This window comes from Hyperolius riggenbachi, chromosome 10 (assembly GCF_040937935.1).
Source record: "Hyperolius riggenbachi isolate aHypRig1 chromosome 10, aHypRig1.pri, whole genome shotgun sequence".
Lineage (NCBI taxonomy): Eukaryota > Metazoa > Chordata > Amphibia > Anura > Hyperoliidae > Hyperolius > Hyperolius riggenbachi.
The window spans coordinates 61667080-61694879 of record NC_090655.1 but is presented as its reverse complement, the minus strand read 5'-3'; the positions used below and the strand labels follow the sequence as shown (position 1 = coordinate 61694879).

General features: G+C 45.0%; 1 long non-coding RNA gene across 2 annotated transcripts in view; it reads right to left on the bottom strand.

Moving 5' to 3' along the window:
* The window catches only part of LOC137533830 (uncharacterized), a 120962-nt gene that overhangs the window by 43524 nt on the left and 49638 nt on the right, over positions 1 to 27800 (bottom strand). For both annotated transcript variants that reach the window (XR_011024228.1, XR_011024229.1), the window contains one exon: positions 1062 to 1123. This is a non-coding gene — a long non-coding RNA (uncharacterized lncRNA). The remainder of the gene's footprint in view (positions 1 to 1061; positions 1124 to 27800) is intronic.

Sequence of the window (27800 nt, the reverse complement as noted above, 5' to 3'; positions counted from 1 at the left end):
CTAAAAAAATAAAAAAAATAAAAAGGTTAAAAAAAACCCTAGCGGCCGCGCAGCCGCAGCAATCATACCGCCAGGGGGGATAAATTTACTTTTTAAATTTTACTGTTTTGTTTTTTCTTCAATGACACATTCATTGAAGTATGCCAAAGCTAAAATCTATGAGCTTTTGACCCTTTGTATCTCTTTCCTGCTCTCAGAAGCCATTTTCTGCTAGGAAGGGGTTTTATAGTTGGAATTTCCTATCAGTGAGGGTCACACTGTAGTCACTTCCTGTCTGAGTCAGGACTGAGTAAGTCACTTACATACCTGATATTGAACTCTTTCAGGCAGAGAATGAAAAAAAAAAGGAACGCAGCATAGTTATTTGTATGCTAGACACTGTACATACCCATGTCTGTCTCATGTCACACGTCACTTCGAGTATCCTTTAAGGCAGTGCTGAAATATAATGCAAAATATATACAAATATATACAAAATACTGACACATTGGGCACAATTGTCACATTCTTCACTTAGGGGTGTGCTCAACTTTTGTTGCCAGTGGTTTGGACATGAATGGCTGCGTGTTGAGTTATTTTGATGGAACGGCATATTTACACCATTATACATGCTGTACACTGACTACATTACATCAAAGTGCCATATCTTCAGTATCGTCCCATAAAAAGATTTCATAAAATATTTTATAAAAAAAAAGGAGGGTGTACTCAGTTTTGTTATAAAGATGTTAGAATACTCAGAGTTATAAAGATGTTCGTATACCTTCATTAACCAGTATGTAATCTGGACAAACGAAGAGGTGCACAATGTAATTGTATGTAACAATAACAATAATATTTATATAGCGCTTTTCTCCCTGGGGACTCAAAGCGCTGTGACCCTGCATTATGCAGTCTCAAAGGCTCGGGAAAAGAGGTGAGTTTTTAGCCTTTTTTTAAAGCTGTCCAGAGAAGGAGCCTCTCGTACTGATTGTGGAAGTGAGTTCCATAGAGTAGGGGCTGCATAGGAAAAGGCCCGAGCACCAAATGTTAAGTGTAGAGGCTTGCTAGATAATACTAACCCCAGTTCTGCAATCTTCTTCCAGATACCTGGCTCCATTTTTGGCTTTGGAGCATTGTAGACCTGAGGACACAACACAGACATTGAAATAAGCAGAGCTTACAATGTGACATGAAAAATTACCACAAATGTTAAAAAAAAATAAAGTTTCCAATGGTTGTCAGAAGGTGGGTAACCTCTTATAGCCCCTTTCCACTGTGAAAATGTTTCGATTAATAAATATGCTGTAAATCTGATCACGATTCACAGTGATTCCTAAGTGCAATTTCCTATATGTTGCCACGTGATTTTTCATACAACAGTCACTATGTATGGCTAAAGATGGCCCGAACGGTTCGTCGGCGAACGGTTCCAGGCGAACTTTCGGTGGTTCGCCCCCATAGTGCACCACTAGGGTCAACTTTGACCCTCTACATCACAGTCAGCAGGCACATTGTAGCCACTCCCTTGTGGAGTGGCACGCTTTGTGGACATTCAGCGGTGAAACAACTTGCCGGTGAGATGCTTGATATGTGATAGCCTGACTCGCTGGAATTCGACCCTGGTCATGCTCTCTTGCCTGCTAGAACGGGAGAAAGCCGTCACCAAGTACCTGTACAATTACAGTAAAAGGACACAATCTGGGGAGATGGGGATGTTCTGGCCCAACAACTGGACACTGATGCGAAATGCATGCAGGCTCATGCGGCCGTGTGAGGAGGTGACCAACCTGGTGAGTCACAGTGAAGGCACCATCAGCGACTTGATCCCGTACGCTTACTTCCTGGAGCGTGCCGTGCGTAGGGTGGTGGATAAAGCTGTGGTGGAGCGTGAACAGGAACAGTTACGGGAGGAGCAGTTGTGGGAGCAATTTTCATCAAAACAAGATATTTCCTCAATGCCTGCGGCAGCACAGGGGGTTGAGGAGGAAGAGTCGTGTGGGGAAGAGGAGTCAGACTCGGATGATGAGGAAGGTGTTTCTTTGGAGGAGGTGTCGGCAGAAGAACAACCACAGCAGGAGTCGCAGGGGGCTTGTGCTGCTCGACGTTCCCGTGGTATTGTTCGTGGCTGGGGGAGGACTTTATATAAGTCCAAAGGTGTTAGCACTTCTACGGTATCCTGGGGTGACGTTTCACACAACTCTCTCTCCTCTGTCCCTCTGCAAGGTTCCAGGAGGAGGACGACTTACCTGATGTCACTGAGGAAGAGCAAGAGGAGATGGATAGTACGTCTGGATCCAACTTTGTGCAGATGGCGTCTTTCATGCTGTCCAGCCTATTGATGGACCCCCGTATAAAAAAACCTCAAGGGGAATGAGCTGTACTGGGTGGCCACACTACTAGACCCTCGGTATAGGCACAAAGTGGCAGACAAGTTACCAACTCACCTGAAGGCAGAAAGGATACAGCACATGCAGAACAAGCTGGCAACTATGCTTTACAATGCGTTTAAGGGTGATGTCACAGCACAACGCAATAAAGGTACCACTGCCAGTAATCCACCTCCCATGTCCAGGCAGGCAAGGACAGGGCACTCCAGCGATCTCATGGTGATGTTGGACATGCGGACATTCTTTAGTCCAACGCCTCGCCTTAGCCCTTCCGGATCCACCCTCCACCAACGCCTGGACCGGCAGGTAGCAGACTACCTGGCCTTAAAGGGAAGGTAGTTCTGCGCCTGCGCAGTACAGCCCGGAGGAGGAGTCACTGTTCTGTCATAACAGCTACCTCAGCCCGGCGACCATATGGGCTGGAAAGCCGTCATCACCTGCACTCTCGTCATGGTGTGCACCAGTCCAGCACGGCCGTCACTACACAAACAGCTGTTTGCAGTCAGTGCATACCTTTTACTTGAATGGATGGCAGACTTGCCCTCCATAACAGATTCTCGTTAAAGGTAGTACAGTCTATCAGTGTCATACAGCAGGGCCTCGGAAGTCGTCCTGTATTGTTATTTTTGGTCACTACCTCGGGACGTGCATGCCATGGCAGTGCTATGAATGGTCCGCTGGACTTCACCTACTATGTTTGAGCAACAGTTCAGAGAGCAGGTATCCCTGGTCGCAATCCCCAGATATTCATTTGAATGTTAATAGCATCAAGCACAATTCATGATGCAAAAACAATGATGCTTTGCGCCTTAAACTTATACTTTAATTCCTCAAACAATTCCCAACGCAATAATTCCAGCAGTGTCCACACTATTCCAGCAGAGTGTCCAGATCACAACTCAATCGCAGTTGTTGAATCAGTTAGAACTCTTGAGTATGGAATATGCCACCATGAAGCGTGTACAAAAGCAAGCGATGCAGCATATGTAAGCACAAGACATTGCGGCCCAGAGACAAACGGAGCTATTGTAATGCAGAAGTCTCTCACCCATCCGCAGTGAGCACTGGGTGGATGACACACGGTGGACCTCCGTATGCAGCTACATGCTGATGCAGGTGGCATGGACGTCATTGTCACGTGGTACCCGGAAGGAAACGCCTCTGTATAGGTAGCCAGGATTAGATGCCTCTGTATAGGTAGCCAAGAATAGGTAACTCAGTATACATAATTTCTATTCTATGGAAACAGCGCTCAACAACCCACATATTAATACACAAGATTCCACATTTAAAAAAGTCCACAACACCCTCAATAGGTGTGATCCACAGGTATCCAGTTAATAGTCCAACCAATAATTCTTCATATACAGTTCATAGCAGTAATGATATATTCTCACCAGAACAATAGGCCAACCACTAACGATTAGCAATCGCGTTTTTGGACCATGCCAGCACACAAACTCCTCCACTGATATAGGACTCCTCAGATGTGTGTATACATGTCATATGAAAGAGAGACACAGCATTAGTGTGATACCGTTGTCTCTCTTTCACATGACATGTATACACACATCTGAGGAGTCCTATATCAGTAGAGGAGTTTGTGTGCTGGCATGGTCCAAAAGTGCAATGTAGTATTTTGACCACATCATCCTCTTTATTCATGTTGTCTTACTTCAAGCTGTATAGGTTCGAAAGCCTACTACCAATTAAGCATATTAGGTAATGAGCATCTCTGTAATGAGAGGGGGTGTGGTCTAATGACATCAACACCCTATATCAGGTGTGCATAATTATTAGGCAACTTCCTTTTGTTTGGCAAAATGGGTCAAAAGAAGGACTTGACAGGCTCATAAAAGTCAAAAATAGTGAGATATCTTGCAGAGGGATGCAGCACTCTTAAAATTGCAAAGCTTCTGAAGCGTGATCATCGAACAATCAAGCGTTTCATTCAAAATAGTCAGCAGGGTCGCAAGAAGCGTGTGGTAAAGCCAAGGCGCAAAATAACTGCCCATGAACTGAGAAAAGTCAAGCGTGCAGCTGCCAAGATGCCACTTGCCACCAGTTTGGCCATATTTCAGAGCTGCAACATCACTGGAGTGCCCAAAAGCACAAGGTGTGCAATACTCAGAGACATGGCCAAGGTAAGAAAGGCTGAAAGACGACCACCACTGAACAAGACACACAAGCTGAAACATCAAGACCGGGCCAAGAAATATCTCAAGATATTTCTAAGGTTTTATGGACTGATGAAATGTGAGTGAGTCGTGATGGGCCAGATGGATGGGCCCATAGCTAGATTGGTAAAGGGCAGAGAGCTCCAGTCCGACTCAGACGCCAGCAAGGTGGAGGTGGAGTATTGGTTTGGGCTGGTATCATCAAAGATGAGCTTGTGGGGCCTTTTCGGGTTGAGGATGGAGTCAAGCTCAACTCCCAGTCCTACTGCCAGTTTCCGGAAGACACCTTCTTCAAGCAGTGATACAGGAAGAAGTCTGCATCCTTCAAGAAAAACATGATTTTCATGCAGGACAATGCTCCATCACAAGCGTCCAAGTACTCCACAGCGTGGCTGGCAAGAAAGGGTATAAAAGAAGAAAAACCAATGACATGGCCTCCTTGTTCACCTGATCTGAACCCCATTGAGAACCTGTGGTCCATCATAAAATGTGAGATTTACAAGGAGGGAAAACAGTACACCTCTCTGAACAGTGTCTGGGAGACTGTGGCTGCTGCTGCACGCAATGTTGATGGTGAACAGATCAAAACACTGACAGAATCCAGGGATGGCAGGCTTTTGAGTGTCCTTGCAAAGAAAGGTGGCTATATTGGTCACTGATTTGTTTTTGTTTTGTTTTTGAATGTCAGAAAGGTATATTTGTGAATGTTGAGATGTTATATTTGTTTCACTGGTAAAAATAAATACTTGAAATGGGTATATATTTGTTTTTTGTTAAGTTGCCTAATAATTATGCACAGTAATAGTCATCTGCACACACATATATCCCCCTAAAATAGCTAAAACTAAAAACAAACTAAAAACTGCTTTCAAAAATATTCAGCTTTGATATTAATGAGTTTTTTGGGTTCATTGAGAACATGGTTGTTGTTCAATAATAAAATTATTCCTCAAAAATACTACTTGCCTAATAATTCTGCACTCCCTGTAGATAGTCAGGATTAGATGCCTCTTTATAGGTAGCCAGGATTAGATGCCTCAGTATAGATAGTCAGGATTAGATGCCTCAGTATAGATAGTCAGGATTAAATGCCTCTGTATAGATAGTCAGGATTAGATGCCTCTGTATAGATAGTCAGGCCCATTTCCACTTGTGCGGTGTGAAAATGCGAATTCGCATGAATGACGCTGTATGCAAATTTAACCATGGCAGTGCCTGTGTGCTTTTCAATTGCGTGCGATTTCGCATGGAAATTCGCATACACCCGTATAGCGGTATGCAAATTCTGATGGCTTTGCCACGCAAATTTTTGACGCGGACGAAAATGCTCAGAAATCTTGACAAGTGGAAACAGTCCCATCCACTTGTATTGGCTATGCAAATTGGCTTGCGGCAAACGCATGCAAATTCGCGATAGTGGAAATGGGCCCTTAGGAATAGGTACCTCAGTATACATAGCCAGGATTAGATGCTTCTGTATAGATAGTTAGCAATAGGTACCTCAGTATATATAGTCAGGATTAGATGCCTCTGTATAGATCAGGCATAGGCAAACTTGGCCCTCCAGCTGTTAAGGAACTACAAGTCCCACAATGCATTTGCCTTTATGAGTCATGACTGTGGCTGTCACACTTTTGCAATGCATTGTGGGATTTGAAGTTCCCTTAACAGCTGGAGGGCCAAGTTTGCCCATGCCTGGTATCAGAGGCGTTACTAGGGTTGGTGGCACCCGGTGCGAAAACTTGTGGTGTCCAGATCACAACTCAATCGCAGTTGTTGAATCAGTTAGAACTGAGTATGGAATATGCCACCATGAAGCGTGTACAAAAGCAAGCGATGCAGCATGTGTAAGCACAAGACATTGCGGCCGAGACAAACGAAACTACCGTTGTAAAATTGTAAAGTCTCTCACCCATCCGCTGGACAACCGCTCTGTATAGATAGTCCTCTGCCTCTGTATAGATAGTCTGGATTAGATGCCTCTGTATAAGTAGCCAGGATTAGATGGTTCTGTATAGGTAGCAAGGATTAGATGCCTCTGTATAGGGAGCTAGGATTAGATGCCTCTGTATAGATAGTCAGGATTAGATGCCTCTGTATAGGTAGCCAGGATTAGATGCCTCTGTATAGGTAGCCAGGATTAGATGCCTCTGTATAGATAGTCAGGATTAGGTGCCTCTGTATAGGTAGCCAGGATTAGATGCCTCTGTATAGATAGTCAGGATTAGATGTCTCTGTACAGATACTCCGGATTAGATGTCTCTGTAAAGGTAGCCAAGATTAGATGCCTCTGTATAGTCAGGATTAGATGCCTCTGTATAGGGAGCTAGGATTAGATGCCTCTGTATAGGGAGCTAGGATTAGATGCCTCTGTATAGGGAGTCAGGATTAGATGCCTCTGTATAGGGAGTCCGGATTAGATGCCTCTGTATAGGGAGCTAGGATTAGATGCCTCTGTATAGATAGTCAGGATTAGGTGCCTCTGTATAGGTAGCCAGGATTAGATGCCTCTGTATAGGTAGCCAGGATTAGATGCCTCTGTATAGGTAGCCAGGATTAGATGCCACTGTATAGATGGTCAGGATTAGATGCTTCTGTATAGGTAGTCAGGATTAGATGCCTCTGTATAGGTAGTCCGGATTAGATGTCTCTGTATAGATAGTCCGGATTAGATGCCTCTGTATAGGGAGTCCGGATTAGATGCCTCTGTATAGGGAGCTAGGATTAGATGCCTCTGTATAGATAGTCAGGATTAGGTGCCTCTGTATAGGTAGCCAGGATTAGATGCCTCTGTATAGGTAGCCAGGATTAGATGCCTCTGTATAGGTAGCCAGGATTAGATGCCACTGTATAGATAGTCAGGATTAGATGCCTCTGTATAGGTAGCCAGGATTAGATGCCTCTGTATAGGTAGCCAGGATTAGATGCCTCTGTATAGGTAGCCAGGATTAGATGCCTCTGTATAGGTAGCCAGGATTAGATGCCACTGTATAGATAGTCCGGATTAGATGTCTCTGTATAGGTAGCCAGGATTAGATGCCTCTGTATAGATAGTCAGGATTAGATGCCTCTGTATAGATAGTCCGGATTAGATGCCTCTGTATAGGTAGCCAGGATTAGATGCCACTGTATAGATAGTCCGGATTAGATGCCTCTGTATAGGTAGCCAGGATTAGATGGCTCTGTATAGGTAGCAAGGATAAGGATTAGATGCTTCTGTATAGATAGTCAGGATTAGATTCCTCTTTATAGGTAGCCAGGATTAGATGCCTCTGTACAAATAGCCCAGATTAGATGCCTCTGCACAGGTAGCCAGGATTAGATGCTTCTGTATAGATAGTTAGCAATAGGTACCTCAGTATATATAGTCAGGATTAGATGCCTCTGTATAGATCAGGCATGGGCAAACTTGGCCCTCCAGCTGTTAAGGAACTACAAGTCCCACAATGCATTTGCCTTTATGAGTCATGACTGTGGCTGTCTCACTTCTGCAATGCATTGTGGGATTTGAAGTTCCCTTAACAGCTGGAGGGCCAAGTTTGCCCATGCCTGGTATCAGAGGCGTTACTAGGGTTGGTGGCACCCGGTGCGAAAACTTGTGGTGTCCAGATCACAACTCAATCGCAGTTGTTGAATCAGTTAGCACTGAGTATGGAATATGCCACCATGAAGCGTGTACAAAAGCAAGCGATGCAGCATGTGTAAGCACAAGACATTGCGGCCGAGACAAACGAAACTACCGTTGTAAAGCAGAAGTCGCTCACCCATCCGCTGGACAACCGCTCTGTATAGATAGTCCTCTGCCTCTGTATAGATAGTCTGGATTAGATGCCTCTGTATAGATAGTCTGGATTAGATGTCTCTGTATAGAAAGTCAGAATTAGATGCCTCTGTATAGATAGTCTGGATTAGATGTCTCTGTATAGTCAGGATTAGATGCCTCTGTATAGGTAGCCAGGATTAGATGCCTCTATATATATTTATAGTCAGGATTAGATGCCTCTGTATAGATAGTCCGGAGTAGATGCCTAATAGGTGCACCCAGTATAGGATAGCTAGGTAGTTGTCCCCAATACAGATTAGCTAGGTAGGTAGGTACCTCCAGTATAGATTAGCTAGGTAGGTTTCCCCAGTATAAGTTAGCTAGGTAGCTGTCCCCAGTATAGATTAGATAGGTAGCTGTCCCCTGTATAGGTTAGATAGGTAGCTGCCCTCTGTATAGGTTAGATAGGTAGCTGTCCCCTGTATAGACTAGATAGGTAGCTGTCCCCAGTATAGATTAGCTAGGTAGCTGTCCCCCGGTATAGATTAGATAGGCAGCTGTCCCCCGGTATAGATTAGATAGGCAGCTGTACCCTGTATACATTAGATAGGCAGCTGTCCCCTGTATAGACTAGATAGGTAGCTATCCTCAATATAGATTAGCTAGGTAGCTGCCCCCCAGTATAGATTAGATAGGCAGCTGTCCCCTGTATAGATTAGATAGGCAGCTGTCCCCTGTATAGATTAGATAGGCAGCTGTCCCCTGTATAGATTAGATAGGTAGCTGTCCCCTGTATAGGTTAGATAGGTAGCTGCCCTCTGTATAGGTTAGATAGGTAGCTGTCCCCTGTATAGACTAGATAGGTAGCTGTCCCCAGTATAGATTAGCTAGGTAGCTGTCCCCAGTATAGATTAGCTAGGTAGCTGTCCCCCGGTATAGATTAGATAGGCAGCTGTACCCTGTATACATTAGATAGGCAGCTGTCCCCTGTATAGACTAGATAGGTAGCTATCCTCAATATAGATTAGCTAGGTAGCTGCCCCCCAGTATAGATTAGATAGGCAGCTGTCCCCTGTATAGATTAGATAGGCAGCTGTCCCCTGTATAGATTAGATAGGCAGCTGTCCCCTGTATAGATTAGATAGGCAGCTGTCCCCTGTATAAATTAGATAGGCAGCTGTCCCCTGTATAGATTAGATAGGTAGCTGTCCCTTGTATAGAGAAGATAGGTAGCTGTCCCCTGTTAGATTAGATAGGTAGCTGTCCCCCAGTATAGATTAGATAGGTAGCTGTCCTCTGTATAAATTAGATAGGCAGTTGTCCCCTGTATAGATTAGATAGGCAGTTGTCCCCTGTATAGATTAGATAGGTAGCTGTCCCCTGTATAGAGTAGATAGGTAGCTGTCCCCTGTTAGATTAGATAGGTAGCTGTCCCCTGTATAGATTAGATAGGCAGCTGACCCCTGTATAAATTAGATAGGTAGCTGTCCCATGTATAGAGTAGATAGGTAGCTGTCCCCTGTATAGAGTAGATAGGTAGCTGTCCCCAGTATAGATTAAATAGGTAGCTGTCCCCCAGTATAGATTAGATAGGTAGCTGTCCCCTGTATAGATTAGATAGGTAGCTGTCCTCTGTATAAATTAGATAGGCAGCTGTCCCCTGTATAAATTGGATAGGTAGCTGCCCCTTGTATAGAGTAGATAGGCAGCTGTCCCCTGTATAGAGTAGATAGGTAGCTGTCCCCTGTTAGATTAGATAGGTAGCTGTCCCGTATAGATTAGATAAGCAGCTGTCCCCTGTATAGATTAGATAAGCAGCTGTCCCCTTTATAGATTAGATAGGTAGCTGTCCCCCAGTATAGATTAGATAGGCAGCTGTCCCCTGAATAGATTAGCTAGGTAGCTGCCCCCAGTATAGATTAGATAGGCAGCTGTCTCCTGTATAGATTAGATAGGCAGCTGTCCCCTGTATAGATTAGGTAGGCAGGTGTCCCCTGTATAGATTAGATAGGCAGCTGTCCCCTGTATAGATTAGATAGGTAGCTGTCCCCAGTACAGATTAGATAGGTAGCGGTCCCCCCGTACAGGCCCGTTTCTAGGGCCGTGCGGCCCGTGCCGCCGCCCGGGGTGCTGTTGGGAGGTGGGCGCTGAAATGGAGGGGGGAGCCGGAGCAGCGGGGAGGGCAGCCTGACCTCTCCCTGCAGAGCGCAGCAGCAGCAGCCAGGGAGGAAGCGCTGTAAACAACATACCTCCCTGCGTTCCAAGCGCTGCTCTCTCGCCGCCGGTCTCTTCCTCTCTGCCGCCTACACGATGATGCACACGCTGGTTCCTGTTAGCCGGAACCAGCGTGTGCATCATCGTATAGGCGGCAGAGAGGAAGAGACCGGCGGCGAGAGAGCAGCGCTTGGAACGCAGGGAGGTATGTTGTTTACAGCGCTTCCTGCCCTTCCCGCGGCTCCGGCTCCCCCTTCCATTATGGGGGACAGCTACCTATCTAACCTACCCTGGGGGGCACCTACCTAATCTAACCTACGCTGGGGGGCACCTACCTAATCTAACCTACGCTGGGGGGCACCTACCTATCTAACCTATACTGGGGGGCACCTACCTAATCTAACCTATACTGGGGGGCACCTACCTATCTAACCTATACTGGGGGGCACCTACCTAATCTTACCTACCCTGGGGGGCACCTACCTAATCTAACCTACCCTGGGGGGCACCAACCTAATCTAACCTATACTGGGGGGCAGCTACCTAATCTAACCTACGCTGGGTGGCACCTACCTATCTAACCTATACTGGGGGGCACCTACCTAATCTAACCTACCCTGGGGGGCACCAACCTAATCTAACCTATACTGGGGGGCAGCTACCTAATCTAACCTACGCTGGGGGGCACCTACCTATCTAACCTACACTGGGGGGCACCTACCTAATCTAACCTACACTGGGGGGCACCTACCTAATCTAACCTACACTGGGGGGCACCTACTTAATCTAACCTACGCTGAGGGGCAGCTACCTAATCTAAATAAATCTATGTCTTGTGCGCTCACTCCTTACAATATAACAATTAGCGTACATACAGAATTAATTTCTAACATACGATAAAAAGTCCCTCTTAGAGTCCAAAAACTATTTTACGTGTCCATGGATCGCTGCACCAGTCATCAAGCATCAGATGTATGTAACAGTATTCCTTTTGCGATGCTGCGCTCACATGTAATTGAATCTTCATACAGTTGTGTCACTCAAATGAAAAGAGAAATAAAAAACATAGCATAATACTGTATTGCAACAGTGCCACATCCCTCACACCCAGTGCCAGGAATTTGATCGTGAGCTCTGCCTGATTATGCCTCCACAGGTCACCAGGTCACACAGGTCCTCACCATATAGTATGGCCGCCAACCACAGACAGCAACTTTAGCACCTTTACACTTTTCAACCCGTGCAAATTTCCTCAGGCTTAACACCACCACCAACATGCGTGGCCTCTCACCTTCTGTTTTGCTGCCCAAATTATAAGACAGCAACTGCACTCAAAACACCCAGCGGATCTCTCACTGCCAGCCTCGAGTAGATGATTCCATAGGAACAGGAGTCTCACATCAGCCTAATAACTGAGAAGCTCCACATAGTGTAAAACCATTCGCTTTAATAAAAAGTTTAAAAGTAGTGCACTCACAAATTTCCAGTAAAATCAAGCATTTCAGTACAATCCTCCACGCCAGCTCAGTCCGCCCGTAGCTCCGCCCTACGCGTTTCGTGCATGCGCACTCATCAGGGGCTTGAGGCGCATGACCAGCCAGCGTCTTAAAATACTCTTACTTCCCTCCCATCATCCAATAGCCAGTTTCCCTTTCTCAAGATGGCCGCCGGAATACTTCCGCCCTGCACCATCCTTCTCAACATCCTATGAGAAATTGCCACGTCAGCAAGGGTCAGCCCCGTCACTACAATCCGCCCGCTGCACTTCCATTGGGAGGCCAGCCACGGCTATTCACGCCCAGGGTTCCGCCCCCAAACATCATCTCATGGCTAGTGTTTTCAACATGCCGATAATCCAGCGCTATGATTGGCTCAAAAGCGGAGCCTTCCGCAACAATACGGAATTCTTAGTTGTTTTCAGCCTTTTGCATATAATACGGTCCGCTCCTCAAACCCCTCATGATATCAGTATAGTTTATCACATTCTTTACCTCATCATACTCCACAATATCAATTTTCCACATACCCCCAAAGCATCATTATTATCATAAAACCTAAAGACATAGTTTCTTCCCAAACACAGTAATGTTTATCATCCCCACATGGTTATACATTAGTTTTTATTTTTACCATTATCTACCTCATCTCCCATCCAGTACCCAATAATCCACTCCAACTAAGCAAATCGATTTGTTTCTTCTCATTCTGTCCAATGGCCCGGAACCCAGCCGCTGCATACACCCACACCCCCCACTCACATGGCAGAGTGCAAGTGGATACAGCATCAAGGGCCAGCATCACCGGACACATGGATAAGTGATGCCAAAAAACACACACAGTACCCAGGAGAGTCACCCCCACCCCACACCCTAACAGCAACAGTACAACCAATAGCAAAAACAGAGACCGAACCCCATGTTACAAATGGGGTATATGTGTGTCCCAAAAAATAGGGGCACACATCTACCCCACACCTCCCTAATCATTCGAAATGAAACAATTCAAATCGAACTCGACATTTAGGCCTCTCGGGTGCAGCGTTTGAAGTTCATGAATCCAGCGTGACTCCATCTTAGATAATTCCCTAACTTTATTACATCCTCTCCAACTCCCCCTTAGCCTATCGATTCCACAAAAATTCATCATGCCCGGGTCCCGCCCATGTTGTTCAGCAAAATGTTTAGACATATTATGTGCAGGGTTGCCTTTTTTGATATTTCTAACGTGCTCACCAATCCGATCCTTAAGTTTCCTTGTGGTCCTCCCAATATATTGGTGTCCACAGGGACACCAACACATATATACAACATGAGTGGTGCTGCAAGTGATGCAGTCCCTTAGTTCATATTTCTTCCCATTGGCCTTTCCCACAACTTCATTACGTTTCTGTGCCTGCGACTCTGTGCAACCTATGCATTTTCTACATGGATAGAACCCTTTGTTCCCCATCATATCTCCCCTACATCTTTTTGGTCCATCGATGAAACTTGGAACTAGGATCTGCTGCAGATTTTTTGCCTTCTTATAAATAAACCGTGGTTGAGGCGGTATATTCCGTCCCAACACCGTGTCGGCCCTCAGCACATTCCAGTGCCTCCTAACTATACGTTCAACCTCACCATGCCTGGAATTATAGTCAAGTAGCATTGCATATTCCTGTCTCCCACTTCCATCCTTAGTGTTCCTCCCATTTTCCAGAATCTGTCCTCTATCCATTTTCTCAGCAGCATCACGTATCCTTCCCAATGTCTCCCTCTCATACCCCTTTTCCACAAACCTCTCTATCAACATGTCTGTCTGTTCTCTATAGTCCGAGATCTCAGAACAATTACGTCGTATTCTAAGCATCTGCCCTTTAGGTATATTAGTAAGCCACTTCTTATGATGACAGCTGGAATATGGGATATACCCGTTCCTATCTGTTTTCTTGAAATAGGTCCGCATCTGCAGCTTATCTCCCCTCCTATATAGGTCCAAATCAAGGAAGCAAATTCTGTTCTCATCACTCTCCACCGCTAATCTAATGCCCCTCTGGTTGGAATTAAGCCATTCCACATATTGATCCAATTCCAGTCTACTCCCTTTCCAGACGATACACAGGTCGTCTATATACCTGAACCAGTATCTCACTGGTTGGCTATTGCTATTTTCCAACACCTGTCGCTCCCACTCATCCATAAAAATATTTGCTAGACTGGGTGCAAATTTTGCCCCCATCGCGCATCCCGTTATCTGCCGAAAAAAATGTCCTGCATACCAAAAATAGTTATGCTGTAAAACAAACTTTAACAGCTGGAGGATAAACAGAATTTGCTCCCTCCTTAATACACCATCCATCCTTAGAGCTCTTTCTACTGCCTTTATTCCCAGATCATGCGGAATTATTGTATATAGAGAGGCTACATCAGCTGTTACTAAAAGATCATCTTCACCTAACGTGATTTTTTCTACCTCTTTGATCATTTGCTTCGTATCTTTAATCAAATATGGGAGTTTTTGTACAATAGGCTGTAAGAACTTATCAATATACTCACCTATTCTCTGATTTAGGGACTCTATCCCGCTAATTATGGGCCTACCCGGGGGTCTTTCCAGATCCTTGTGTATTTTTGGATTCTGATATATCACAGGTATCCTTGGCACATCAATCATAAGATATTTGAACTCTGAATCATCAATTATCCCCTCATCAAGCCCTCCCTTCAGAATATTTCTTAATATCCCTTTATATTGTCTAGTGGGGTCTCCCCTAAGTTTCTCATAGGTTGCACCGTCCCCAACTATCCTATCTAATTCATCAGTATACTGGTCCTTTCTCATCACCACAACACCACCTCCTTTGTCAGCAGGCCTGATCAGCAGGTCCTTTCTTTCAGCTAGTCTAAGTGCTGTCACTAACTCACCATCCTTCCTCTGATCACCCAATTTCTCTAAATCCGTCGTGACCAATCTTCTGAATACTTCAACTGTACTTCCCATACTATGTGTATTTGGATTGAATAGGGACTTATTTTTTAGTCCTGTGTGCACATAATCAGGGACTGGTCTATCATTATTCCTATTGATGGCTTCTTTAGATAAGAAATATTTTTTAATATTAAGTTTCCTAACGTACTTCTGTATATTGATGTACGTACCAAATTTGTCTAATCCCTGCTTGGGGGCATACTTCAGACCTTTATCCAAAATGGCCATCTCTTCCGGTTTCAGCTGGACCTGACTAATATTAAAGATACCCTTTCCCTTCACCTTCTTCTCTTTTCTTCTCCCCCCTCTGCACCCTCTTCTATTCCTCGCTTTCTGCCCCCTCCCCCAGGGTCCACCTCCCCCTCCCCCACTCGCTGCCTCCTCACTTCGTCCCAAATTTTCCCAAAAAAATCATCATCAGCATCATTCAGTGGATCAAACCGATTTTGTGTGGGTACATAGTTGGGTATCTCATTCCTCTGATATTGTGATCTCCAATCTCTTCTCGGTCTCTGCGGGCCCATCCCTGATCTAAATCCCGGGGTTCTGGGTTGGTTGAAGTGGCCTCTGTGTCCCCCTTCATTGTATCTGTCCTCTCCTCTATACCCCCCAGTTTTCCCCCGTCTTGCTACCCCATTCATTTGTATCCTCGGGCTCCCCTCTTCCCATCTTTCCTCTGTTCTGGGAGAATTAAAATGCACTTGTTGGGGTCCCATCCTATATCCTTCATACCTTGTATCTATTCGGGGTTTATACTCACCTTGCTGCTGCATCTCCATATGCTCACTACTAGTGGCCATATTTCTCTCCACTTTTTCTCTCCTTTTAGTCTGTTCTACCTGCCATCTGTAGGCCTGCTTATTTTGATACTCCTGCCAATCACGCTGGAAACGGCCCACCTTAATTTCACCAACCTCTTTGTCAATTTTAACTAGATTCCTCACCATAGTTTCAGTACGCTGTCTAAAATCACTGGCTTCTTTAAAATTCTCCATCTTCAGTTTCTGTTCCTCAATCTCTTTCTTAATCCTATCTGCTCTCACATTCTTTCGCTTCAGCAAAATTTTCAAGAGATTAATACCACATTCATTTAGAAAGTCTCCTAACTCTTTATCATTTTCATCTCCCTCCTCTCCATCATATACCACAAGATCCCATCTAAACCGTTTGGGAATAATTCCCTCTTTGATAGACTTCCTCAGGCTGGCAGCATCCCACCAAGTGTTTATCTCTTTTTGCATCAGAGAGTGCATGCTCCTAAAACAGTTATCCACATTTCCATTCTGAGGATTAGCCTCTTTCGTGAATATCGTATCAATATCAGCCTGCCCCCTGTTGAAAACATTCAGTAGCTCCATATTATCCCAATCACCAAATAACCAGTGTGCTGCACTAACAAATATGCTTACTTGAACGTATAAATAAATCTATGTCTTGTGCGCTCACTCCTTACAATATAACAATTAGCGTACATACAGAATTAATTTCTAACATACGATAAAAAGTCCCTCTTAGAGTCCAAAAACTATTTTACGTGTCCATGGATCGCTGCACCAGTCATCAAGCATCAGATGTATGTAACAGTATTCCTTTTGCGATGCTGCGCTCACATGTAATTGAATCTTCATACAGTTGTGTCACTCAAATGAAAAGAGAAATAAAAAACATAGCATAATACTGTATTGCAACAGTGCCACATCCCTCACACCCAGTGCCAGGAATTTGATCGTGAGCTCTGCCTGATTATGCCTCCACAGGTCACCAGGTCACACAGGTCCTCACCATATAGTATGGCCGCCAACCACAGACAGCAACTTTAGCACCTTTACACTTTTCAACCCGTGCAAATTTCCTCAGGCTTAACACCACCACCAACATGCGTGGCCTCTCACCTTCTGTTTTGCTGCCCAAATTATAAGACAGCAACTGCACTCAAAACACCCAGCGGATCTCTCACTGCCAGCCTCGAGTAGATGATTCCATAGGAACAGGAGTCTCACATCAGCCTAATAACTGAGAAGCTCCACATAGTGTAAAACCATTCGCTTTAATAAAAAGTTTAAAAGTAGTGCACTCACAAATTTCCAGTAAAATCAAGCATTTCAGTACAATCCTCCACGCCAGCTCAGTCCGCCCGTAGCTCCGCCCTACGCGTTTCGTGCATGCGCACTCATCAGGGGCTTGAGGCGCATGACCAGCCAGCGTCTTAAAATACTCTTACTTCCCTCCCATCATCCAATAGCCAGTTTCCCTTTCTCAAGATGGCCGCCGGAATACTTCCGCCCTGCACCATCCTTCTCAACATCCTATGAGAAATTGCCACGTCAGCAAGGGTCAGCCCCGTCACTACAATCCGCCCGCTGCACTTCCATTGGGAGGCCAGCCACGGCTATTCACGCCCAGGGTTCCGCCCCCAAACATCATCTCATGGCTAGTGTTTTCAACATGCCGATAATCCAGCGCTATGATTGGCTCAAAAGCGGAGCCTTCCGCAACAATACGGAATTCTTAGTTGTTTTCAGCCTTTTGCATATAATACGGTCCGCTCCTCAAACCCCTCATGATATCAGTATAGTTTATCACATTCTTTACCTCATCATACTCCACAATATCAATTTTCCACATACCCCCAAAGCATCATTATTATCATAAAACCTAAAGACATAGTTTCTTCCCAAACACAGTAATGTTTATCATCCCCACATGGTTATACATTAGTTTTTATTTTTACCATTATCTACCTCATCTCCCATCCAGTACCCAATAATCCACTCCAACTAAGCAAATCGATTTGTTTCTTCTCATTCTGTCCAATGGCCCGGAACCCAGCCGCTGCATACACCCACACCCCCCACTCACATGGCAGAGTGCAAGTGGATACAGCATCAAGGGCCAGCATCACCGGACACATGGATAAGTGATGCCAAAAAACACACACAGTACCCAGGAGAGTCACCCCCACCCCACACCCTAACAGCAACAGTACAACCAATAGCAAAAACAGAGACCGAACCCCATGTTACAAATGGGGTATATGTGTGTCCCAAAAAATAGGGGCACACATCTACCCCACACCTCCCTAATCATTCGAAATGAAACAATTCAAATCGAACTCGACATTTAGGCCTCTCGGGTGCAGCGTTTGAAGTTCATGAATCCAGCGTGACTCCATCTTAGATAATTCCCTAACTTTATTACATCCTCTCCAACTCCCCCTTAGCCTATCGATTCCACAAAAATTCATCATGCCCGGGTCCCGCCCATGTTGTTCAGCAAAATGTTTAGACATATTATGTGCAGGGTTGCCTTTTTTGATATTTCTAACGTGCTCACCAATCCGATCCTTAAGTTTCCTTGTGGTCCTCCCAATATATTGGTGTCCACAGGGACACCAACACATATATACAACATGAGTGGTGCTGCAAGTGATGCAGTCCCTTAGTTCATATTTCTTCCCATTGGCCTTTCCCACAACTTCATTACGTTTCTGTGCCTGCGACTCTGTGCAACCTATGCATTTTCTACATGGATAGAACCCTTTGTTCCCCATCATATCTCCCCTACATCTTTTTGGTCCATCGATGAAACTTGGAACTAGGATCTGCTGCAGATTTTTTGCCTTCTTATAAATAAACCGTGGTTGAGGCGGTATATTCCGTCCCAACACCGTGTCGGCCCTCAGCACATTCCAGTGCCTCCTAACTATACGTTCAACCTCACCATGCCTGGAATTATAGTCAAGTAGCATTGCATATTCCTGTCTCCCACTTCCATCCTTAGTGTTCCTCCCATTTTCCAGAATCTGTCCTCTATCCATTTTCTCAGCAGCATCACGTATCCTTCCCAATGTCTCCCTCTCATACCCCTTTTCCACAAACCTCTCTATCAACATGTCTGTCTGTTCTCTATAGTCCGAGATCTCAGAACAATTACGTCGTATTCTAAGCATCTGCCCTTTAGGTATATTAGTAAGCCACTTCTTATGATGACAGCTGGAATATGGGATATACCCGTTCCTATCTGTTTTCTTGAAATAGGTCCGCATCTGCAGCTTATCTCCCCTCCTATATAGGTCCAAATCAAGGAAGCAAATTCTGTTCTCATCACTCTCCACCGCTAATCTAATGCCCCTCTGGTTGGAATTAAGCCATTCCACATATTGATCCAATTCCAGTCTACTCCCTTTCCAGACGATACACAGGTCGTCTATATACCTGAACCAGTATCTCACTGGTTGGCTATTGCTATTTTCCAACACCTGTCGCTCCCACTCATCCATAAAAATATTTGCTAGACTGGGTGCAAATTTTGCCCCCATCGCGCATCCCGTTATCTGCCGAAAAAAATGTCCTGCATACCAAAAATAGTTATGCTGTAAAACAAACTTTAACAGCTGGAGGATAAACAGAATGGGGTAACAGCTGGAGGATACAAATGAATGGGGTAGCAAGACGGGGGAAAACTGGGGGGTATAGAGGAGAGGACAGATACAATGAAGGGGGACACAGAGGCCACTTCAACCAACCCAGAACCCCGGGATTTAGATCAGGGATGGGCCCGCAGAGACCGAGAAGAGATTGGAGATCACAATATCAGAGGAATGAGATACCCAACTATGTACCCACACAAAATCGGTTTGATCCACTGAATGATGCTGATGATGATTTTTTTGGGAAAATTTGGGACGAAGTGAGGAGGCAGCGAGTGGGGGAGGGGGAGGTGGACCCTGGGGGAGGGGGCAGAAAGCGAGGAATAGAAGAGGGTGCAGAGGGGGGAGAAGAAAAGAGAAGAAGGTGAAGGGAAAGGGTATCTTTAATATTAGTCAGGTCCAGCTGAAACCGGAAGAGATGGCCATTTTGGATAAAGGTCTGAAGTATGCCCCCAAGCAGGGATTAGACAAATTTGGTACGTACATCAATATACAGAAGTACGTTAGGAAACTTAATATTAAAAAATATTTCTTATCTAAAGAAGCCATCAATAGGAATAATGATAGACCAGTCCCTGATTATGTGCACACAGGACTAAAAAATAAGTCCCTATTCAATCCAAATACACATAGTATGGGAAGTACAGTTGAAGTATTCAGAAGATTGGTCACGACGGATTTAGAGAAATTGGGTGATCAGAGGAAGGATGGTGAGTTAGTGACAGCACTTAGACTAGCTGAAAGAAAGGACCTGCTGATCAGGCCTGCTGACAAAGGAGGTGGTGTTGTGGTGATGAGAAAGGACCAGTATACTGATGAATTAGATAGGATAGTTGGGGACGGTGCAACCTATGAGAAACTTAGGGGAGACCCCACTAGACAATATAAAGGGATATTAAGAGATATTCTGAAGGGAGGGCTTGATGAGGGGATAATTGATGATTCAGAGTTCAAATATCTTATGATTGATGTGCCAAGGATACCTGTGATATATCAGAATCCAAAAATACACAAGGATCTGGAAAGACCCCCGGGTAGGCCCATAATTAGCGGGATAGAGTCCCTAAATCAGAGAATAGGTGAGTATATTGATAAGTTCTTACAGCCTATTGTACAAAAACTCCCATATTTGATTAAAGATACGAAGCAAATGATCAAAGAGGTAGAAAAAATCACGTTAGGTGAAGATGATCTTTTAGTAACAGCTGATGTAGCCTCTCTATATACAATAATTCCGCATGATCTGGGAATAAAGGCAGTAGAAAGAGCTCTAAGGATGGATGGTGTATTAAGGAGGGAGCAAATTCTGTTTATCCTCCAGCTGTTAAAGTTTGTTTTACAGCATAACTATTTTTGGTATGCAGGACATTTTTTTCGGCAGATAACGGGATGCGCGATGGGGGCAAAATTTGCACCCAGTCTAGCAAATATTTTTATGGATGAGTGGGAGCGACAGGTGTTGGAAAATAGCAATAGCCAACCAGTGAGATACTGGTTCAGGTATATAGACGACCTGTGTATCGTCTGGAAAGGGAGTAGACTGGAATTGGATCAATATGTGGAATGGCTTAATTCCAACCAGAGGGGCATTAGATTAGCGGTGGAGAGTGATGAGAACAGAATTTGCTTCCTTGATTTGGACCTATATAGGAGGGGAGATAAGCTGCAGATGCGGACCTATTTCAAGAAAACAGATAGGAACGGGTATATCCCATATTCCAGCTGTCATCATAAGAAGTGGCTTACTAATATACCTAAAGGGCAGATGCTTAGAATACGACGTAATTGTTCTGAGATCTCGGACTATAGAGAACAGACAGACATGTTGATAGAGAGGTTTGTGGAAAAGGGGTATGAGAGGGAGACATTGGGAAGGATACGTGATGCTGCTGAGAAAATGGATAGAGGACAGATTCTGGAAAATGGGAGGAACACTAAGGATGGAAGTGGGAGACAGGAATATGCAATGCTACTTGACTATAATTCCAGGCATGGTGAGGTTGAACGTATAGTTAGGAGGCACTGGAATGTGCTGAGGGCCGACACGGTGTTGGGACGGAATATACCGCCTCAACCACGGTTTATTTATAAGAAGGCAAAAAATCTGCAGCAGATCCTAGTTCCAAGTTTCATCGATGGACCAAAAAGATGTAGGGGAGATATGATGGGGAACAAAGGGTTCTATCCATGTAGAAAATGCATAGGTTGCACAGAGTCGCAGGCACAGAAACGTAATGAAGTTGTGGGAAAGGCCAATGGGAAGAAATATGAACTAAGGGACTGCATCACTTGCAGCACCACTCATGTTGTATATATGTGTTGGTGTCCCTGTGGACACCAATATATTGGGAGGACCACAAGGAAACTTAAGGATCGGATTGGTGAGCACGTTAGAAATATCAAAAAAGGCAACCCTGCACATAATATGTCTAAACATTTTGCTGAACAACATGGGCGGGACCCGGGCATGATGAATTTTTGTGGAATCGATAGGCTAAGGGGGAGTTGGAGAGGATGTAATAAAGTTAGGGAATTATCTAAGATGGAGTCACGCTGGATTCATGAACTTCAAACGCTGCACCCGAGAGGCCTAAATGTCGAGTTCGATTTGAATTGTTTCATTTCGAATGATTAGGGAGGTGTGGGGTAGATGTGTGCCCCTATTTTTTGGGACACACATATACCCCATTTGTAACATGGGGTTCGGTCTCTGTTTTTGCTATTGGTTGTACTGTTGCTGTTAGGGTGTGGGGTGGGGGTGACTCTCCTGGGTACTGTGTGTGTTTTTTGGCATCACTTATCCATGTGTCCGGTGATGCTGGCCCTTGATGCTGTATCCACTTGCACTCTGCCATGTGAGTGGGGGGTGTGGGTGTATGCAGCGGCTGGGTTCCGGGCCATTGGACAGAATGAGAAGAAACAAATCGATTTGCTTAGTTGGAGTGGATTATTGGGTACTGGATGGGAGATGAGGTAGATAATGGTAAAAATAAAAACTAATGTATAACCATGTGGGGATGATAAACATTACTGTGTTTGGGAAGAAACTATGTCTTTAGGTTTTATGATAATAATGATGCTTTGGGGGTATGTGGAAAATTGATATTGTGGAGTATGATGAGGTAAAGAATGTGATAAACTATACTGATATCATGAGGGGTTTGAGGAGCGGACCGTATTATATGCAAAAGGCTGAAAACAACTAAGAATTCCGTATTGTTGCGGAAGGCTCCGCTTTTGAGCCAATCATAGCGCTGGATTATCGGCATGTTGAAAACACTAGCCATGAGATGATGTTTGGGGGCGGAACCCTGGGCGTGAATAGCCGTGGCTGGCCTCCCAATGGAAGTGCAGCGGGCGGATTGTAGTGACGGGGCTGACCCTTGCTGACGTGGCAATTTCTCATAGGATGTTGAGAAGGATGGTGCAGGGCGGAAGTATTCCGGCGGCCATCTTGAGAAAGGGAAACTGGCTATTGGATGATGGGAGGGAAGTAAGAGTATTTTAAGACGCTGGCTGGTCATGCGCCTCAAGCCCCTGATGAGTGCGCATGCACGAAACGCGTAGGGCGGAGCTACGGGCGGACTGAGCTGGCGTGGAGGATTGTACTGAAATGCTTGATTTTACTGGAAATTTGTGAGTGCACTACTTTTAAACTTTTTATTAAAGCGAATGGTTTTACACTATGTGGAGCTTCTCAGTTATTAGGCTGATGTGAGACTCCTGTTCCTATGGAATCATCTACTCGAGGCTGGCAGTGAGAGATCCGCTGGGTGTTTTGAGTGCAGTTGCTGTCTTATAATTTGGGCAGCAAAACAGAAGGTGAGAGGCCACGCATGTTGGTGGTGGTGTTAAGCCTGAGGAAATTTGCACGGGTTGAAAAGTGTAAAGGTGCTAAAGTTGCTGTCTGTGGTTGGCGGCCATACTATATGGTGAGGACCTGTGTGACCTGGTGACCTGTGGAGGCATAATCAGGCAGAGCTCACGATCAAATTCCTGGCACTGGGTGTGAGGGATGTGGCACTGTTGCAATACAGTATTATGCTATGTTTTTTATTTCTCTTTTCATTTGAGTGACACAACTGTATGAAGATTCAATTACATGTGAGCGCAGCATCGCAAAAGGAATACAGCTACCTAATCTAACCTATACTGGGGGGCACCTACCTAATCTAACCTACACTGGGGGGCACCTACCTAATCTAACCTACACTGGGGGGTACCTACTTAATCTAACCTACACTGGGGGGCAGCTACCTAATCTAACCTATACTGGGGGGCAGCTACCTAATCTAACCTATGCTGGGGGGCAGCTACCTAATGTAACCTATACTGGGGGGAAGCTACCTAATCTAACCTACGATGGGGGGCACCTACCTATCTAACCTATACTGGGGGGCAGCTACCTAATCTAACCTATACTGGGGGGCAGCTACCTAATCTAACCTATGCTGGGGGGCACCTACCTATCTAACCTATGCTGGGGGCAACTATTCTGGCTACCTATATTAGAGGCACCCACCTAGCTAACCTGTACTGGGGCACCTACCTAACTAACTTATACCGGGGGCGCCTGCCTATCTAACCTATACTGGGGGCAACTATACTGGCTACCTATACGGGAGGCACCTACCTGGCTAACCTATAGTGGGGGCAACTATACTGGATCACCTATGCCTGGCTACCTATACTGGGGTACCTATTCTTGGCTACCTATACTGGGGGGACCTATAGTAAGTGCAACTAGACCTGGCTAACCTATACTGCCGGCACCCATACCTTGCTTGGGGTGGGGGGCGCAATTTTTACACACTCGCCCTGGGTGCATTTTAGCCTAGAAACTGCACTGCCCCCGTATAGATTAGATAGGCAGCTGTCCCCTGTATAGATTAGGTAGGCAGGTGCCCCTGTATAGATTAGATAGGCAGCTCTCCCCTGTATAGATTAGATAGGTAGCTGTCCCCAGTATAGATTAGATAGGCAGCTGTCCCCAGTATAGATTAGATAGGTAGCTGTCCCCCAGTATAGATTAGATAGGTAGCTGTCCCCTGTATAGATTAGATAGGCAGCTGTCCCCAGTATAGATTAGATAGGTAGCTGTCCCCAGTATAGATTAGATAGGTAGCTGTCCCCAGTATAGATTAGATAGGTAGCTGTAACCAGTATAGATTAGATAGGTAGCTGTCCCCTGTATAGATTAGATAAGTAGCTGTCCCCAGTATAGATTAGATAGGTAGCTGTCCCCAGTATAGATTAGATAGGTAGCTGTCCCCAGTATAGATTAGAGAGGTAGCTGTCCCCAGTATAGATTAGATAGGTAGCTGTCTCCATTATAGATTAGATAGGCAGCTGTCTCCTTTATAGATTAGATAGGCAGCTGTCCCCTGTATAGATTAGATAGGTAGCTGTCCCCAGTATAGATTAGATAGGCAGCTGTCCCCTTTATAGATTAGATAGGCAGCTGTCCCCTTTATAGATTAGATAGGCAGCTGTCCCCTGTATAGAGTAGATAGGTAGCTGTCCCCTGTATAGATTAGATAGGCAGCTGTCCCCAGTATAGATTAGATAGGCAGCTGTCCCCAGTATAGATTAGATAGGTAGCTGTCCCCAGTTTAGATTAGATAGGTAGCTGTCCCCCAGTATAGATTAGATAGGCAGCTGTCCCCAGTATAGATTAGATAGGTAGCTGTCCCCTGTATAGGTTAGATAGGTAGCTGTCCCCACTATAGATTAGATAGGTAGCTGTCCCTTGTATAGATTAGATAGGTAGCTGTCCCTTGTATAGAGTAGATAGGTAGCTGTCCCCTGTTAGATTAGATAGGTAGCTGTCCCCTGTATAGATTAGATAGGTAGCTGTCCCCTGTATAGATTAGATAGGCAGCTAACCCCTGTATAGATTAGATAGGCAGCTGTCCCCTGTATAGATTAGATAGGTAGCGGTCCCCCAGTATAGATGAGATAGGTAGCTGTCCCCTGTATAGATTAGATAGGCAGATGTCCCCAGTATACATTAGATAGGTAGCTGTCCCCTGTATAGATTAGATAGGTAGCTGTCCCCTGTATAGATTAGATAGGTAGCTGTCCCCAGTATAGATTAGATAGGCAGCTGTCCCCTGTATAGATTAGATAGGTAGCTGTCTCCAGTATAGATTAGATAGGTAGCTGTCCCCTGTATAGATTAGATAGGTAGCTGCCCCTTGTATAGATTAGATAGGTAGCTGTCCCCTGTATAGATTAGATAGGTAGCTGTCCCCAGTATAGATTAGATAGGTAGCTGTCCCCAGTTTAGATTAGATAGGTAGCTGTCCCCCAGTATAGATTAGATAGGCAGCTGTCCCCAGTATAGATTAGATAGGTAGCTGTCCCCTGTATAGGTAGGTTAGATAGGTAGCTGTCCCCACTATAGATTAGATAGGTAGCTGTCCCTTGTATAGATTAGATAGGTAGCTGTCCCCTGTATAGAGTAGATAGGTAGCTGTCCCCTGTTAGATTAGATAGGTAGCTGTCCCCTGTATAGATTAGATAGGTAGCTGTCCCCTGTATAGATTAGATAGGCAGCTGACCCCTGTATAGATTAGATAGGCAGCTGACCCCTGTATAGATTAGATAGGTAGCGGTCCCCCAGTATAGATTAGATAGGTAGCTGTCCCCTGTATAGATTAGATAGGCAGCTGTCCCCAGTATAGATTAGATAGGTAGCTGTCCCCTGTATAGATTAGATAGGTAGCTGTCCCCTGTATAGATTAGATAGGTAGCTGTCCCCAGTATAGATTAGATAGGCAGCTGCCCCCTGTATAGATTAGATAGGTAGCTGTCTCCAGTATAGATTAGATAGGTAGCTGTCCCCTGTATAGATTAGATAGGTAGCTGTCTCCAGTATAGATTAGATAGGTAGCTGTCCCCTGTATAGATTAGATAGGTAGCTGTCCCCAGTATAGATTAGATAGGCAGCTGCCCCCAGTATAGATTAGATAGGCAGCTGTCCCCTGTATAGATTAGATAGGTAGCTGTCTCCAGTATAGATTAGATAGGTAGCTGTCCCCTGTATAGATTAGATAGGTAGCTGCCCCTTGTATAGATTAGATAGGTAGCTGTCCCCTGTATAGATTAGATAGGTAGCTGTCCCCAGTATAGATTAGATAGGTAGCTGTCCCCAGTTTAGATTAGATAGGTAGCTGTCCCCCAGTATAGATTAGATAGGCAGCTGTCCCCAGTATAGATTAGATAGGTAGCTGTCCCCTGTATAGGTAGGTTAGATAGGTAGCTGTCCCCACTATAGATTAGATAGGTAGCTGTCCCTTGTATAGATTAGATAGGTAGCTGTCCCCTGTATAGAGTAGATAGGTAGCTGTCCCTTGTTAGATTAGATAGGTAGCTGTCCCCTGTATAGATTAGATAGGTAGCTGTCCCCTGTATAGATTAGATAGGCAGCTGACCCCTGTATAGATTAGATAGGCAGCTGTCCCCTGTATAGATTAGATAGGTAGCGGTCCCCCAGTATAGATTAGATAGGTAGCTGTCCCCTGTATAGATTAGATAGGCAGCTGTCCCCAGTATAGATTAGATAGGTAGCTGTCCCCTGTATAGATTAGATAGGTAGCTGTCCCCTGTATAGATTAGATAGGTAGCTGTCCCCAGTATAGATTAGATAGGCAGCTGTCCCCTGTATAGATTAGATAGGTAGCTGTCTCCAGTATAGATTAGATAGGTAGCTGTCCCCTGTATAGATTAGATAGGTAGCTGTCTCCAGTATAGATTAGATAGGTAGCTGTCCCCTGTATAGATTAGATAGGTAGCTGTCCCCAGTATAGATTAGATAGGCAGCTGTACCCTGTATAGATTAGATAGGTAGTTGTCCCCAGTATAGATTAGATAGGCAGCTGTCCCCTTTATAGATTAGATAGGCAGCTGTCCCCTGTATAGATTAGCTAGGTAGCTGTCCCCCAGTATAGATTAGATAGGCAGCTGTCCCCTGTATAGATTACATAGACAGCTGTCCCCAGTATAGATTAGCTAGGTAGCTGCCCACCAGTATGGATTAGATAGGCAGCTGTCCCCTGTATAGATTAGATAGGCAGCTGTCCCCAGTATAGATTAGATAGGCAGCTGTCCCCTTTATAGATTAGATAGGCAGCTGTCCCCTGTATAGATTAGATAGGCAGCTGTCCCCTTTATAGATTAGATAGGCAGCTGTCCCCTGTATAGATTAGATAGGTAGCTGTCCCCAGTATAGATTAGATAGGCAGCTGTCCCCTTTATAGATTAGATAGGCAGCTGTCCCCTTTATAGATTAGATAGGCAGCTGTCCCCTGTATAGAGTAGATAGGTAGCTGTCCCCTGTATAGATTAGATAGGTAGCTGTCCCCCAGTATAGATTAGAT